Source organism: Drosophila willistoni (genome assembly GCF_018902025.1).
Source record: "Drosophila willistoni isolate 14030-0811.24 chromosome 2L unlocalized genomic scaffold, UCI_dwil_1.1 Seg139, whole genome shotgun sequence".
Lineage (NCBI taxonomy): Eukaryota > Metazoa > Arthropoda > Insecta > Diptera > Drosophilidae > Drosophila > Drosophila willistoni.
In genome coordinates this window covers 3,616,098-3,632,074 of record NW_025814046.1, presented here as the reverse complement: position 1 = coordinate 3,632,074, position 15,977 = coordinate 3,616,098, and the positions used below count along the sequence as shown (strand labels likewise).

At 31.0% G+C, this 15,977-nt stretch overlaps 1 long non-coding RNA gene across 1 annotated transcript; it reads right to left on the bottom strand.

Annotated features, from left to right (window-relative positions):
• Positions 1-1,112: 1,112 nt before the first annotated feature.
• On the bottom strand, positions 1,113-1,820 carry LOC124459813. Its single transcript, XR_006953823.1, has 2 exons — positions 1,524-1,820; positions 1,113-1,461 (listed from the first exon to the last, which is right to left on the bottom strand). It is a non-coding gene; the product is annotated as an uncharacterized LOC124459813 (long non-coding RNA).
• Between the last annotated feature and the right edge of the window lie 14,157 nt (positions 1,821-15,977).

Genomic DNA, 15,977 nt, shown 5'->3' with positions numbered 1-15,977 from the left:
TGCCTTAATCTATAAAATGAAGTAATTGATATGCCGGTGGTCTCGTATATTGCTACTGATCAAGAATATATATACTTTATAGGGTCGAAAAAGCTTTCTTCTGCCTGTTACATAAATTTTAGCGACTTTAGTATACCATGGTATTAAAGGAATTGTTTATAGACCCAACGTACTTTATACGATAGCTTTTTAGAAGTCCCCGAAATGTATTAAAGTATTAAGAATCCTTATGGTCTTTAGTGTTGTCACAATCTATTTATCTTTTGACAACGAAAACAACGAGATTGTTTTTGAATAAGTCAAAAGGTTGTGAGTTTCATAAATATCGAGTAGCTTTTAATGCTTATCCGGCATTGTCCTTAAATGGTCCGAACACTAGGATCAGCATTTAGTCATGTGTCTTCTGAAACTTTTTACTTATTTAAAAAACAAATGATAATGCTTTATGCCTAATCAGATTCAAACTCGACAGAAACTCACTATTTAAATTTTAAAATTAAATATTAATTTTCTTAAATTTGTATTTGGCGGAAAAAAAGTAAAATTAGTCAAGATGGTGAGCTATCCTGATGATAGAGTATCTTAAATTTTGTATATTTACCGTAAATAATATATACATAAGTTTTCGATGAATCAAACCTTTAGCAACTTTATTTTGAAAGAAATTATTTGGTCATTAAGCTCTTTCAATTGCCTTAAACGGAATTCGTACAAATATTACATAATTTTCTTATTTTTTTTTTGAGGAAAAAAGACCAATCGATCTCATTGAAAATCAATTGCAGCTCTTTAACTCAACAATTTTCTTCCTTTTAATTTACTTTAAGTCGCGTTGGCGCGGCTATTTTCTAATTTGGCTCAGTTCGGGCCTTAAATAAAATAGAGCAGACTTTGTTTGAGAGTTAGTTTTGTAGTTGTTGTTGTTGTTGTTGTTGTTTTATTAGGAGCGGCCACCAAAAGCGATACACTTGCCGCCCAAAATAAAAAAAAAAATAAAAATAAAAAAGCAACACCAGAGATATCATCGACGTATCGTAAAACCATTAATAGTTGACTATTTTGTTTTGGGCCCACTAACCGGTTTCCGGTACAGACACCAACCTTTTCTTCTCTTTAGTTTTATTTTGAAAATTGTATCTCCCAGCCAACAACATGAATGAGCTTTGCTTTTTTTTTCTTTTTTCTCTGTGTTTTTGTATTTTTCTTTTTTGAAAATATTTCGTAACCAGTTGGACTGCATTTTTTTAAGAGAGCTTGCTGGTGTCTGTGAATCGAACATGAGTAGCGTGGCCAAATGTTTATGTCCGCAGCTTGCCTTCGGCTTATAATCGATATATATATATACTACCATGAGAGACCATAGACCCAAATCGAACAACCGACCGACAAGCGACAAGTGTTCTCGAAGAAGGAACGCACATCTAACTGAGATTGGACACGGTCTTTCGACTTGGATTAGTGCTAGATGATCGTTGAGATTTTAATTGCGTGTGAATTGCATTTTAATTTGTTTTCCATCTTACAATTAATGATGTTCAGTTCTAATTAGTTTTTCGTCCCTCTCTCTCTCTCTCTTTCTCTCTCGCTCACACTCTTTTTCTTGATGGAAATGCAAAGCAACTTGTCTCAAAAAGGTAAATTCAATTACCGTTGATACTTAATTACAACTGGGCTCCGTTAGTCTTTAAGTTGGAGTTTGTTTGTTTTTTTTCTTGTGCAAGAGGGCTGGAAATTTTTTTTGTTGGCCAACTCATTGTGTTAATATATTCATGAAAACCCACAAAAAAAAAATAACACTCACAATCAGTCAAAACATTGACTTGAAACTCTCAGACTGTCTTGTCACATTAATCCACTTTATTTAAACCATTATTTATAGAGGAAACTAAGTTTTATCAATCATAACATCTTTAGTGTCTTTCCCATTATATTTAAAATACATGCAACCATTATTATATAGGTCTGATCCCAGAGATCTGAGATGTTTGAGAATCTTTATTTGCAGTCTTCATAAGTAGAATCAAAGAGGGATCTATGAATGTCAAATGGAAATACTTGCCCATAAAAGTGTTCAAAAAAATTGAGATGATTTGCTTATGAAAGTATACAATAAACTGTTAAAGAATTCGGTTATTCTCTTTAGTGGAGTCAAAGTGGGATCTAAAAATGTGAAAATTTGCACTTTTAAGTATCCAATAGACTCTTTGAAAGTTCATAAGTAAAAAACTTTCCTTTTCTTTTAAAATATTTTGTATACTTAATATTTCTTGATCCATCACTGACTGGGATCTAATAGAATTCAGTTTAGTTTAAGGATTTAAGTGAACTTTCATTATTGAATACCTTAAAATAGGCAAAACCATACTTTGATTAAAATTTGTAGATGAAATGAAATGAAATGAAATGAAGCCTCTGCCATGTTCTTATTTAAACAATTTAAGTCACCTTTTTTGTTTTTATAATTCCCTTAATCATTGCCAAATAAAATATAAGAGTTTGAAACCAATTTATGGTCCATAAAAAAACTCACATTATTCAGTATTCTAAGCCAAAAATGGAATGATATATATAAATTGCTTATATCATTCCTTTGGATACTCAGAATCTTGAACGACTCTGGTTAATTCAATTACTTTATAAGCCTCTCACATCGAATACATAAAACTTAAATCAATTTTTATCTTTATTCAAGACTGATGATGATAATAAATGATTTGTATATTATCTCACTTTGCATTACTTTGTATGCGCTGCACAAAACTTGCACCTGACTGGTCACATTTTCTATACATTTTTCATACTCGTTTTATGTCGCGCCCATATTTATTGTTTTTATTATCTAATAAACAAAAATAAACATTTGAGCTTACAAAAAAAAAAAACTTTCTAATCACGCCTTATTGATGAACTGTGCAAGTTCGGTGGCCACCATGACGTATACGTTAAATTTGACCAGCGGCTATTAACGGTGCCCTGACTATTTGATTTTGAGAGTGTGTGTTGTTTTTTTTTCCTCTGTTTTGCTGTGGCTATAACAGGCAGCTGCGAAAGTCTTTAAGTGTTATGTGAAGGTGCTGATTTTTTTCCATGATTTTCTATTTGTAAGCCAAAAAAAATTGCTCAACCCAATTGAATGTCACGCACAAAATCAACGATACAATAATGTTTGGTAGCTGATTGACAAACAAAAATATATATATATATTCCAAGTGGGCTCATTATAATTACTCGATTTGCTTGACTTTTGCTCTGACATAAATGGCACAAGTTGTTGGAAGAAAAAAAAAGAGACGAGAAGAGAAACAGTGGCGGACTTGGAAGTTTTTGGAGGTCATAAAGTTTATATGTGAATTGAAGAGTACTTATAAGCAAATTGTTTTCTATATTCTTATGAAGCTTCAATTCAATTTAGAAATTTCTGAAAAAGTTTAGAGACTAACTTCACATTTTGCCTTGGATTTTTTTGTTGTTGCAAGAGTAACTTATTCTAGTCTCGATTCTAGAATGAAATCTTCTCTATAATCTCTGAAATCCGCACCTGAGATTGACACTGATTGAGTTTGAGCCTGTTTGAGTCTATGTGATTAAGAGGCCTGCCAAAGTTGCGTCGCCTTCGAGTGTTAATGCTCGTTAATCAATTTAATTAGTTAAATAAACACACGTATCAATGTGACTTCTGTGTCGAGTGAAAGTTGCTGACAAGTTTTTCAATTTCATTTCTTTTTTTTGTTGGTATGCCATTCAACAATCGATTTGGTATTTCATTTTTGGTTCCCCCCCCCCTTCGACACTCTCGGCTTGTTTTGATATTCGTTTAATTATAAAACAATTTTTGAAAGAAGCATATTAAATTAACATAAATTAGCACAGTGAAATATATCTATATATATATATATCCATGTGGATAAATGGGTATGTAATCTTGTTCAACTGGTGCAGCCAGTTTGTCTCTTAAGTCTTTCGTTAGCAGATTTGTGTTTTTTTTTTCGTTTTGATTTCTAAAACGCATTAACAAACTTTCACAAGAATCAAGCTATACAAGTTTGATGTTGTTTTTGGTTTTCTTTCTTCTTCTTATTATTGTTTTTGTTGTTCATAACAAAAAGCAAAGTCGAGGTCAGGGTTCATATTGCCAGCTAACGTTTAACAAACAAACTATAGGCAAAAAAGGCAAACATCTATCGTAAAGGCGTTTGTAATGTTTGCTCAGCGTAAACTTGGCTCTTATAAGATCATATTTCAATCAGTTAGCAACAACAACAACAAATACAATTAAATGATGGCCGTCTTGGCTGAGTGGTTTGTTGGCATTAGAAGGCAGTTCCCCCCACCCCCCACACACATTCGAATTCAACTTGTTTTTGCTTTGTAGCTTAATTTGAACTCAAGTTCATTTGTCTGCTGCTGCTGCTGCTTGGCCCAAACAAATTGATTCGATCATCGTAAATTGTATTTATAAATATTTAATCATTTACAAAATATTCCCCTTCATTTGTCACCCTCTCATCCCCTTCACTTTAGGCAACAGAAATCATCTTTAACGAGAAATATCCGTTTAAGGCTTGTAATGCAAAGTGTTTTCTCATTTCAATAAAACACTTCGATTGGGCATTATAATTTTAGGGAGTGGCTTGTCACTTTTTTCAGTAAAACTTATTATAGCCACATTAAATATAGTAACTTTCTTAAGAAATTAGTATTAAATTAACAATTTGGTAAAACCAATAATAAGAAAATGAGAAAAACAAATATTTTTTTTTCATCAGTAAAGATTTTTAAATGTCTTTTCGTACTCTTGTCTTTTAGACATGTTATTTCTTACTGAATCTTTCAACAACTCTTTGACAAAAACAAAAAGTAATAATTTAGTTTGGGATTCTAAAATGAAACTCAAAAACATTATAGCCTGGTAGGTTCTATTTTCATGTGTAACTGTAAGTAAAAACTGTAAAAATTTAAATTAAACAACACAAAATCTTGAAAGAAATATTTGTTTGAGCGAAAATACAGAAAATTTCAATCTAATGTAAAGCATTGGCTGAATACATTAAAAAGCCCAAACGAGTTATTTAGATTCCAAAGCGTTTTTAACAATTTCATAGCCCAAAGTATTTGATATTCCAAAATAAGAATACAATTACAGTTTTTTACTATTTACCTATGTATATTTACATATTATATTATTATGTCCAACTCAGGCCTTTGTCGCTTTGGCTTCACAACTCATTGTAACTTAGAATTAATTCCTTCTTACATTTAAATAATAATAATGTCCAACTTTTCTTTCATGGATTCTTAATTGCATTTTATTGCGAGTGTCCAAACTATATTTTATGTAAAATTTGTATTTCATAGTAATATTAAAGATTTGACAAAGCAGTAAATCTGCGTTCTAAGATTTCCTAGGCTAACAGAAATCTATAAGGCTTAAAAGATTTGACAAATGAGGAATTTTCCCGAAATGGTGAATCCCATACCAAAATGAACCCACTGAGCCCAGGCCGCATTTTGGAGTAGATAAAAGACTTAAAAAGACCCAGAGTTAGAAAACTTTAATGAATATCAAACTTTGCATAATGAATATATATATATATATATCTGACTATAAATGATTTTTGTTTGCCTTATAACAACTATTTGCCGTTTCTAAAAGTAGTTTTTGTTTTTTGAGTCCCCTGGCTCTCTATTAAATCCAGCCCTGGCTGTAACTATTCCCTGCTAACATCTTCTAAATGGCATATTGAAAACTATTAAACGAGAAATAAAAATATTTATTATTAAAATGCTTGTGAATCATAAGCTTATAAATAAGTTAGCAACTTTCTTTGTTAGTTTCTGTCGAGTTTTAATATAACACAGCAAGTCAAAGTCGTTAATGTGAAGTTAATTTTTTTTTTCTACATCCCATCTTTACATATAAGTATATGTATGTACATTTGTTAATTGATAAATAATTTGGCAAAGCGATAAAAAAGAAACCAGTTTGCATTTTTACAAACATTCCATCCCAACTTTTTTTTTGTGTTTTTATTGGCAATTTTCGTAACTTTTCAGCAATTGGATTTGCCACACATTTGAAACACATTAGATATGTGAAACAGGCCTCGTTTTTTAAGGTCATCTAGTCTTACGCATTTTATTGATTCACTTTGGCGTGACTTTGGGCAATTTACATGGAATAAAAAAAAAACCAAAAAACGAAAGACTTCAGGCACAAACTTGCCGCTAAATGCATTTGGTAAACAATTTATAAACATTTTTTTGGTTTGTATGTGTGTGTTAGTCGCACTTGAATCGACAACTGCATAAATTACAAAAAAAAAGAGAGAAAAAAAAATTGGAATTATATGTAGGTACTATACATATACAACGTTGACAGGTCTCTTGAACGAAATGATGTTCAAAGAGTCAACAGATGAGCCTCAAGGTTTTGCAGTTAACAACAGAGACAGAGAGATAGAGAGAGAAAGACAGAGAGAGAGAGAAATATTTAACTCTGTGTGTGTCTAACCAGTTTAAGTCCTCCCTCCCCTAACCCCTTTCTCACCCACCACATTCAACCATTAGATTGAGATTCTGATTCTGGTTTTTTTTTTTCGTATACCCAACAATTCTCGGCATTCTCACTTTTTCATTTTTATTATTTTTATTTTTTTAAGTTTATGCGGTTTATTGGAATTTTTGTTATTATTTCGTGTCTGTGTGTGTGTGTGTATAAGTATGTTAATAAGGCTTTATATAAGCAAATGCGGACTCTTAATAATTTTTATATTGCCTTTCAAGTTAATTAGCATATGACGGAGAATACTTCTTCTTCTTCTTCTACTTTGTCGTGGTCGTCGTCGTCGTTTTAGTTGTAGATGAAGCTACTTACTATGTGGGTAGCCCGAGACCACAAAAGTTAAAGAAAAGAGTGCGAGATGCCATCCGGTTTCAAAGCACAAAAAGCCAATGCTGTTCAGCTGCATTCCTACTGCTATGACTAACTTCTATGACTCTGAAGACAAGAGAGTTAGAGAGAGAGAGAGAGACCATACCGAAGAGGTTGAGATATGTTGAGTTATTACCTCAAGGTCATTTCAGTCTCTTGGCATGACTTGACGGTTTGCCGCCACAAAACGTTTACTTAGATTGTTTTCGGTCAATTTGTTGTTTCAAAACAGAGTCAACAATTAACAAATACAATCAAAATACATCTAGGTACATATGAGTGTGTGTGTGTGTGTGTGTGTGATGAAAGAGTGGCTCGATAAATTTCAAGTGGTTAATTCTTTGATACAATCATCCCAAGAATCACATTAACACTTTGTTAAGCGGCTTAAACACAACTGAGACAAACAAAAAAGAAACAGAGTATTAATTAGATGCCTTAAGTAGACAAAGCGAAACTAAACCCGAAAATAAAGAAAATCCAAGATCTATGACTCTGACAATAAGATAAAGATATAAACAAAGTGGCAAATGTCCATGTCGGGCCTACACTTGAGAAAAATTATTAAGTATTTAAGAATAAATGGTATTTAAGGAAGTACATACAACATATTAAAATTAAGTAAGTTGAACGAAATTTGTATTGTATTCTTTTTTCCTTTCCTTTAATTAAAACTTAGTTTGGTATATTGTTGTTGTATATAGATATTTAATACACTGAACTATAAAACTATCTACTAAGTACTTGGCAGTAATAATAATTTCTATATTTATTCTATTATTGAGATTTCCAACGAATAATTAATATTAAGAATACAGTGCCCGTGGAAATTTTTGTTAATCACATTAAACAAACTATGAAATACATTGTGTCAAAATTTTAAAATAATATTGATCAATAAGATTCTAATACACAGCAGCAAAAAAAAAAACATTTTATAGAATCTGATCAAGTTCATTTTCTGATCATATTTGACTCCTTTTTCTCTGAGAAAATTTTACCTAGTCACAAAACCTTTTAATAAGTTGCTTATAGCTTCTTCTTTTGATTAAAACCGAACTGATTAATTTGATGATTAATTTTAAACATTAACGACTAGTTTTAACGATTCATTGTTAGATATTTGTTTTGGAATCATATTTTGTATCATATTAGGCTCATTTAAAATTAAATTTGTATCCGAATCATGATAGAGTCATAATTTTGACATAAGAATGTTAGGACAAAAAATTCAAAAATTGATTTAAATATTAACATAATTCCAACTGCACAAAGTTATAAATGTTTGAGATCAGTAAATTTTAAAATCTCATTGTTTTCAGATTACTTCTAAATTCTTAAGTCAAAGATAAGTAATTTTTTTGGCTAAAGTATGTTCTTACACTAATTTTAAGATCGAAAAAGACGGTTACTAAAACAAACGTAGAAATAGTTAAGCTTTTTAACCAGTAGCATAGACCTAAAAGCATTTGTTATTTAAATAATTTGTTGTCCCAAAATGTTGAATTATTTGAAATTGATTATCTACAATCTAGATTTTAATTACGTGAAATTATCTGCTTTCAATTACTAAATTAATAAACATATGGCTGTCAAAAAAGTACGTTATGAACATAAATTGAAACTTTTTGTGTAATGTTTCAATTTTAAGCTTAGACTACAAAAGTGATTAAATAGTTCCTGTTGATTGTTTTATTTCTCAAAATGTATAAATTTATATGTCTATTTCCAAAATGTCGTAGAAACCAGCTACAAATTAGTCAAAATAAAATCTAAAAACTCAATTACAATCCACTCTGACATTACTCAATGGGATGACTTACTTTGTCTAGCCAATAATTATGTCTATGTTATGTCTATGTTAGATATTAAATTATGGCTCCTATTGTAAAATTATTTCTTTAAAACTTTTAGAATCGTACTTTTCTCATGTAAATTATGTGACTTATTCATCCAGTCATGAGTAAATTTACAATGTTAAAAGTACTTTCGAATTATTAAAAACTAACTTCATTAGATTTATCTAAAGATTCATGAATAGATTCATAGATAGATTCATAGGTAGAAAAGATCTAAAAATTTGATTATACATCCTAGGAGTGAACCAACTGAGTTAAAACTGGAATTATTTTTCCTACGTTCTAAGTAATTCATTCCTTTTGACAATGCGAAACATTGTCACCTCCAAATAGATTTGTTTATTTGAAATTCTCAATCTACTTATTGTATTTAAGACATAAAGTATTGTATCTAATAAAGGCAAGGTAAACAAGTCAGAAATTTTAATGAAATAGATATTAGATAATAGTGGATAACCCTTTAATTTCAGGCTGTGTAATCAAAAGATACACAATGTAACCGAATTGAAATATAGAACTCAAATCTCTCAGCACTCAGTATTTAATGTTTCTATGAACTTGACCTTTTAAAACATTCTCTATGAGTAACACTGTCTGAGCTAGCAACCCACTCACTCCGAGTTTAAAATATTTTGAACTTTAGAATTTAGTTACACATTAATCCCAAGGTCTATATAAATTTCTTCTAATTCTCGCAGTGTATAGAAATGACTCAGAACTACAATCCTCCTTCTTCGGTGGTTAACATTTCTTTTGTGATTAATGAATTTACAAACGCATACAAGAATTCTTTTTGGGTTTTCAGTGTCTTTTTGGCCTTTTGTTTTTTAGCATTTTGATTTTAGCAATGATCTCATCTGATGCCAGATCTCTATTTGCCACAGCAGCCCACAGCTAAAAGTCTCAAGCAAATAATTACAAAACAGACAACAGCAACAACAACAACAACAACTTGGCTCATTAATTTCACTTTTTTTCCATTAGGTTATTTCTTTTTTTGTTATCTGCAATTTTGAAATTACAAATTCAGTAAGCATTGTCAATAAAACTCGTGAGTTTCATACATATTCGAGTATTCTTCTTTTAACTGTACCCACACGACAGAAGGAAACAACTGCCAGGGCATTCCTTTAGATTGCTCACCTTAAGTATCAAAATCCGGAGGGGAGCAACAAAAAAATCACAAACACACACAGAAATTCCAACAAAAAATTATGCGATGTAGGCGGCGATAAGTTACGAAAAAAAACAACAACAAAAAACTAAATAAAAAAACGCAAGCGCAATGTTCCAAAGAGTTGATGGTGAAGACGCCTCGTATCCGACAACTAAACAAAACAAAAAATGCAGCTAATCAAAAGTTACGACACGCACGCGTTTACCGACGACTGGAGGAAGGAGTTGGAGTCGGAGTCGAGGAGGAGTAACCAACAACGCGCGGGGCACAATGCTGAGTCGTCTTCGACGTCGTCGACGCGGCGCACTTTGAACGTTAGGATGGATGATGCACTTCCAGACACAGTCACTGCAGCACAGTCACTCCGTTTGCTCACCCACACCGCTCTCTTCGGTGTGTGATGTGTTGTTTTGATGTGATGTGTTAATCAATCAACTATCGAACTGCATTGAAAGTACATTTTAATTTTAACTTATAATACAAATTCTTTTTTTGTGGATATTTTTAATCGAGATTTATTGCAAATGGCATGTAACCAAATGTGTACGTCGTGCCCTGCACTTGCACAATTGAAAGCCACGCTCCGTCAGCCAGAACTAGCGGCTGAGCAATAAGCCAAAAAACACACACACACTTCGAGTCCAAAGCACTTGGAGCTCAAAACGTCTGAATTGTAGCACGACTCGATCGAAACTGAGACCAAGAAGAGACGTCTCTGGCCAACGATGTGAAGCTTGTGGAGCTTTAAAGCTATATATACTATAAACTTGGCTTAAAGCGTCTTCAAGTGTGGGCCAACAAAGTGTTTTCTATTTTGAGCGATCTTTTTACTAAGGTACGGCAAGGCGGTATTAATAAAATAAAACTCAGGTAGATCAATCGTGTAGCCAATCAGTTAATCAAATTAATCAAATCTACTAGTTAATAACTATACACTTAAAAATAATAATTATTGACAATCAAGTCTAAAAAACTATATATATTATGAGAGTCTTAAAGGAAACATATACAACTTAAAGCCAGAAAAAAGAAAAAGGTGAAAACGTTAGTATTATAATGTTGATTTACAATCTTTGTATTAAGATTGAGTAAAAATTTAAGTCAAACAGTTCACTAATTTTCGAGAAATATTGTGTACTAAATAAAAAAATATTCAAAAATTTGTTTGAGCAGGCTTCAGGTCAATCTTACTGATTTATTGTAAGACTTTAAATCATAGGCAGCACAAAAGGTGAGCAGGTTGTCTGTATAGCTATTTCAAGAACCACCAAGTTCTATCATCAGCAGACTTCGCTAAAGAATCCACAATTCTAATGGCCATACCATATCTTCAACACTAAAACTAGTTGGGAATTACATTGCCAACTAAATGAAGCGAAAAAAGAGAACGGCAAAGCTTGCAACTGCAGATTCCACCTTTTTTGTGTGCATACCCATGGGCGCCAGCTGAATTAGTGTAAAGGGCTTCGCCTTAACCAACTAATCGTCGCGCCCAAATATTTTGTAATAGTATATTGTACTATATGCAAAAAAGAGGGTTTTTACAGCAAGTGTAAGACGGCGGGCCTTCCGTTTTTGGAATATATACTATTACAAAATATTTGGGCGCGACGATTAGTTGGTTAAGGCGAAGCCCTTTACACTAATTCAGCTGGCGCCCATGGGTATGCACACAAAAAAGGTGGAATCTGCAGTTGCAAGCTTTGCCGTTCTCTTTTTTCGCTTCATTTAGTTGGCAATGTAATTCCCAACTAGTTTTAGTGTTGAAGATATGGTATGGCCATTAGAATTGTGGATTCTTTAGCGAAGTCTGCTGATGATAGAACTTGGTGGTTCTTGAAATAGCTATACAGACAACCTGCTCACCTTTTGTGCTGCCTATGATTTAAAGTCTTACAATAAATCAGTAAGATTGACCTGAAGCCTGCTCAAACAAATTTTTGATTAACTTCAATAAGGTCGAAATCTAGACAAATAAAAAAATATTCTTTAGAAACAAATACATTAAAAGCTTTAAAAGTCATTTACATTTAGTCCCTTGTAAAATAGGAATTAAGAAAATCAATCGATTCACCAGTCGCTGACTCATTTTGTACACTATTTTAAAAAATGGTTTTTTGACCTAAATAAGTTAGGAGTTTGAAAAGTCCCCCAACACACAATCACTTGTGACTTTACAATTCTGTTTAAAATTCGGAAAAATATTATTAGAGTATACAGAAAGAAATTAGAGCTTTTGATATTATTCAACTTTAATTCTGATTTGCTTGACTGCCAAAAAACTCAAGTACATGGTTTTTGAAAGGTTGAAAACTAATTTACTTTTATCTTATTTAAATACAAAATATATCTTTCGAGGGGAAAATCGTTAAGTTTTCATTCGTAGTTTAAGGAAAAAAGTAGTTCAGTATAACTTGTATACAAAAATCTGAATTCTAATTTTACCCTCAAAATAAAAAATGAAGCTAATTTGAAAATTTGTGGTATGCAGCTTATCTTACTTTTTTCTAAATCTATATACAACTTCTTCAAAAAGTAGATAGATATTTGTTTCTATAATACTAAATACTTAGAAAAAAATATGCCAAACGAGAACGGCGATATTTTTTTAGTCAATGACACCTGCAAAATAAAGAAAAAGACCATATTGTCTGTACATCTTCTTAATACTAACAAATTTCTGGAAACATGTCTTTAATAAGTGTCTTGGGATCTAATCTGGGAAATCAGAGTTGAAGACACCAAACGCTCTAACCTCTTTGCCGCCACTGTTTACCATATCTACATATATTCCGAAAATGTCACTAAAAGATCTCTAATTTGTCCTACTTTATAGTTGTACAGTAATACAACTATATTAAATACTCATAATAATAAAGCGTAGTTGTTTCTGTCGAGATAAGAATTGAAAGCAAAAGTTTGAAGAAATATTTGTTATCTGCTAATACAAAGATTCTATGCATTCTAAAACATTTGTTTCTTATCTCTTTTGAATAAGAAATCATAAAATCATTTGAAAGTTTTTGTATATTGTGTGCACCATTCCGAAATCTTTATAAATAATGTACACACTTTGTTATTGAAAACTCAAGTTCCTTTCGGATTGAAATTACAAAGAAAAAGAAAAAGGTTTCAGGCTCAAGGGCGTAGTCGGGTATAAAGGACAGAAACAGGAAATTTACTTTTATTTTTCAGAATTCAGACTTTTTGAGATAAAAATTTAATTCAATTCACTTAATTTTACTTTTTTCTATAAATTCAAATGAAAATGTTTTAAAGTAGGCTGAAAAAAATTACTTCCCCTTCCCTAAATTGAATCCTGGTTACTCCCTTGATCTATGTTTAACGAAACGAAATAGACCAAATCGAAATATTTCACGTAATTTAACGCCTGATTGATTTTGGATGAAGCAAATTTATATAAAACAAAACCACATTGATGACAATATAACTTTATTTTGTGCAAAAATATGTATATATATTGAATCTACTCTATGGAAAAGAAAATATTCATATCCACACGCTCCTTACCATTGGCGCTCCAAACCGAATGCATGCAATAGGTTCCTTCCGGCATGGGTAAGACCGTGGTCACCATATGATTCAGATAGGCTATGGGAAGTTTATCCACAATGATGTCATGCTAATAGAGTTTTATACAATTTATTAGTTAAAGATGTGAACATTTTGACTTCAACACTCACATTGATCGGACATGAATGATTGACATTTGAATAGGGACCAATTAGATCATAGAAATATTGATTAAAAGAATTTCTATGATTTGCCAGAAATCTGCAAGCGTCCACGGTGAAATTAAAGAGGAATGGCTTATAGCCATTCAAACGCTTAAACAGCTCAATATTTACCTAAAAATCATTAAAAGCAATTACTCAAATTTAGTGTACTGGATTCTTATACATACTTACCGATAAACTTTTTAATGGTAATTTAAAGATTTTAGTTTTAACTGTTATATACTTATAGGTACGATTCACCGACTTTAAATAACAACCATCGAATTCCAAAAAACTTTTGTCCAACGAAGTGCATTTCGCATTTTTAAACTCGAATTTTGCATTAATCTATATATTTTTGTGATAATAAATTGTTTAAATTGGTTGGTCTTAATATTATATTCACCTTAGTTAAGCCAAATGCGAAGAATACTAAAAAGACCAGTCTCATGGCGCTCATTTGTGGTACTAATCTAAATTTGTAGGTACTTAATATAAAATAACGAAATAATTTCACGTTTCAATAATTTTTAACGAAATTATATATTGGATTACCATTTAGAGATAAAGGACAAACAAAAATGGTAATTAAGAGAGACAAATTCAAATTCAAGTCATTAAATGACTTAATTTGAGCAGACTCGTATAAATGCTTTGTTATTGTATTAAATGACACTACATAGCCACAGATTTACATAAATTCAACGCAATAATCTTAAATGTTTAACTAATATATATTAAAATAGTATATACATATATTAGATTTAAGTAATGTATATACATACATATATACTTAGTTTAAATATAATTAGTTACGGGGTTTTATCATAGTTTTTGGACTCAAATAAATAAGAGCAAAAACTGTCAGCCAAAAAATATTTATTCATTGTAGAGAAATATTCACAATAGGGAAATTCATAACAAAGATTTTAATATATGTTCAATAAAAAGCTTTGAACTCAATGCTTTATATAAAACTTAAAATTCAATTAATGGCGACATAAACCTTTAGATCGACACGTTCTTTGCCATATACAGTCCAAACGCTATGAACTAAATAATTTCCTTCGGGAAAGGGTAGAACATTATTGACCATGTGATTAATATAACTTATGGGCAACTTTTCCACAATCAGATCATGCTAAAGCAAATGAAATTGTATGAATTGCAAAAATTTACACTGTTTATAAAACTCACATTATAGGGACAACGATGATTCATATTGGAATATGGAGCAAATAGATCATAGAAATATTGTGTTACAGAATTTCTATGACTTGATAAAAATCTGCAAGCATCTACAGTGAAATTGAAAAGAAATGGCTTATAGCCATTTAAACGTTTGAGAACCTCCACATGGATCTGAAAATTAAAAACATTTATAATAGTTATTTTGAAAATATATTATACTTACTGTTAGATTTGCTAATGGCAACTTTAAAAGATTGGCTTTAACTGTCAAAAATTTATAGGTGCGATTTAAGGATTTTAAATAACAACTTTCGAATTCCACAAATTGTTTGTCCAGTGAGGTGCATTTTAAATTGGTAAACTCAAATTTGCCATTGATCTGTAAAAAATTAAAAACATTTGAAATGAAGTAAATAAAGAAAATTTAAGTACTTCTTACCTTAGTAACAAAAAAGGCAAAAAAAATCAGCAAGAACAGCTGGAATGAAAATTTACCAGTGGTCATTGCTCAATGATATGGAAAACGTAACTAAATTTTATGTTTTCACCTAAAATAAAAACGTTTAAAATAAAATATTTAAATTCCATATAATTTCACGTCTCATTTGGCAAATTATCTGATATTTAAAATCATATAATTTTAAGCGAAAGTTGGTAACATTTTTGTTTTTTGTTTTTATTGACGACGAGACAGAGTTCTTATTCTATAAATAAAAGTTAAATCAGGAAAAATAAAGTGAAAATCAATTGAAATAAATCAAATGAAAAGCATATTATTTAAATACTGATAACGAAACGTGTAAAACATTTAAACAGATGTATTTGCGTTATTCAAGTAATTAATAGATTAGATCCCATAGATTCTTTATATACATTTTTCAGCTTAAGGTATTTTAGTGTTTTTTTTTTAATGAACCTTTCTTCAATTTATGCTATTAATACTTGATTCCTACATTTTTGTTTAAGAATATAACTTAAGTTCCTTGTTATGATCATAAAGGATACTTTTTAATTTAATCAACAAAAATTGGTATTTATTCAGACATCATCACTGACATGCAAAACATTTATTCATTGTAGAC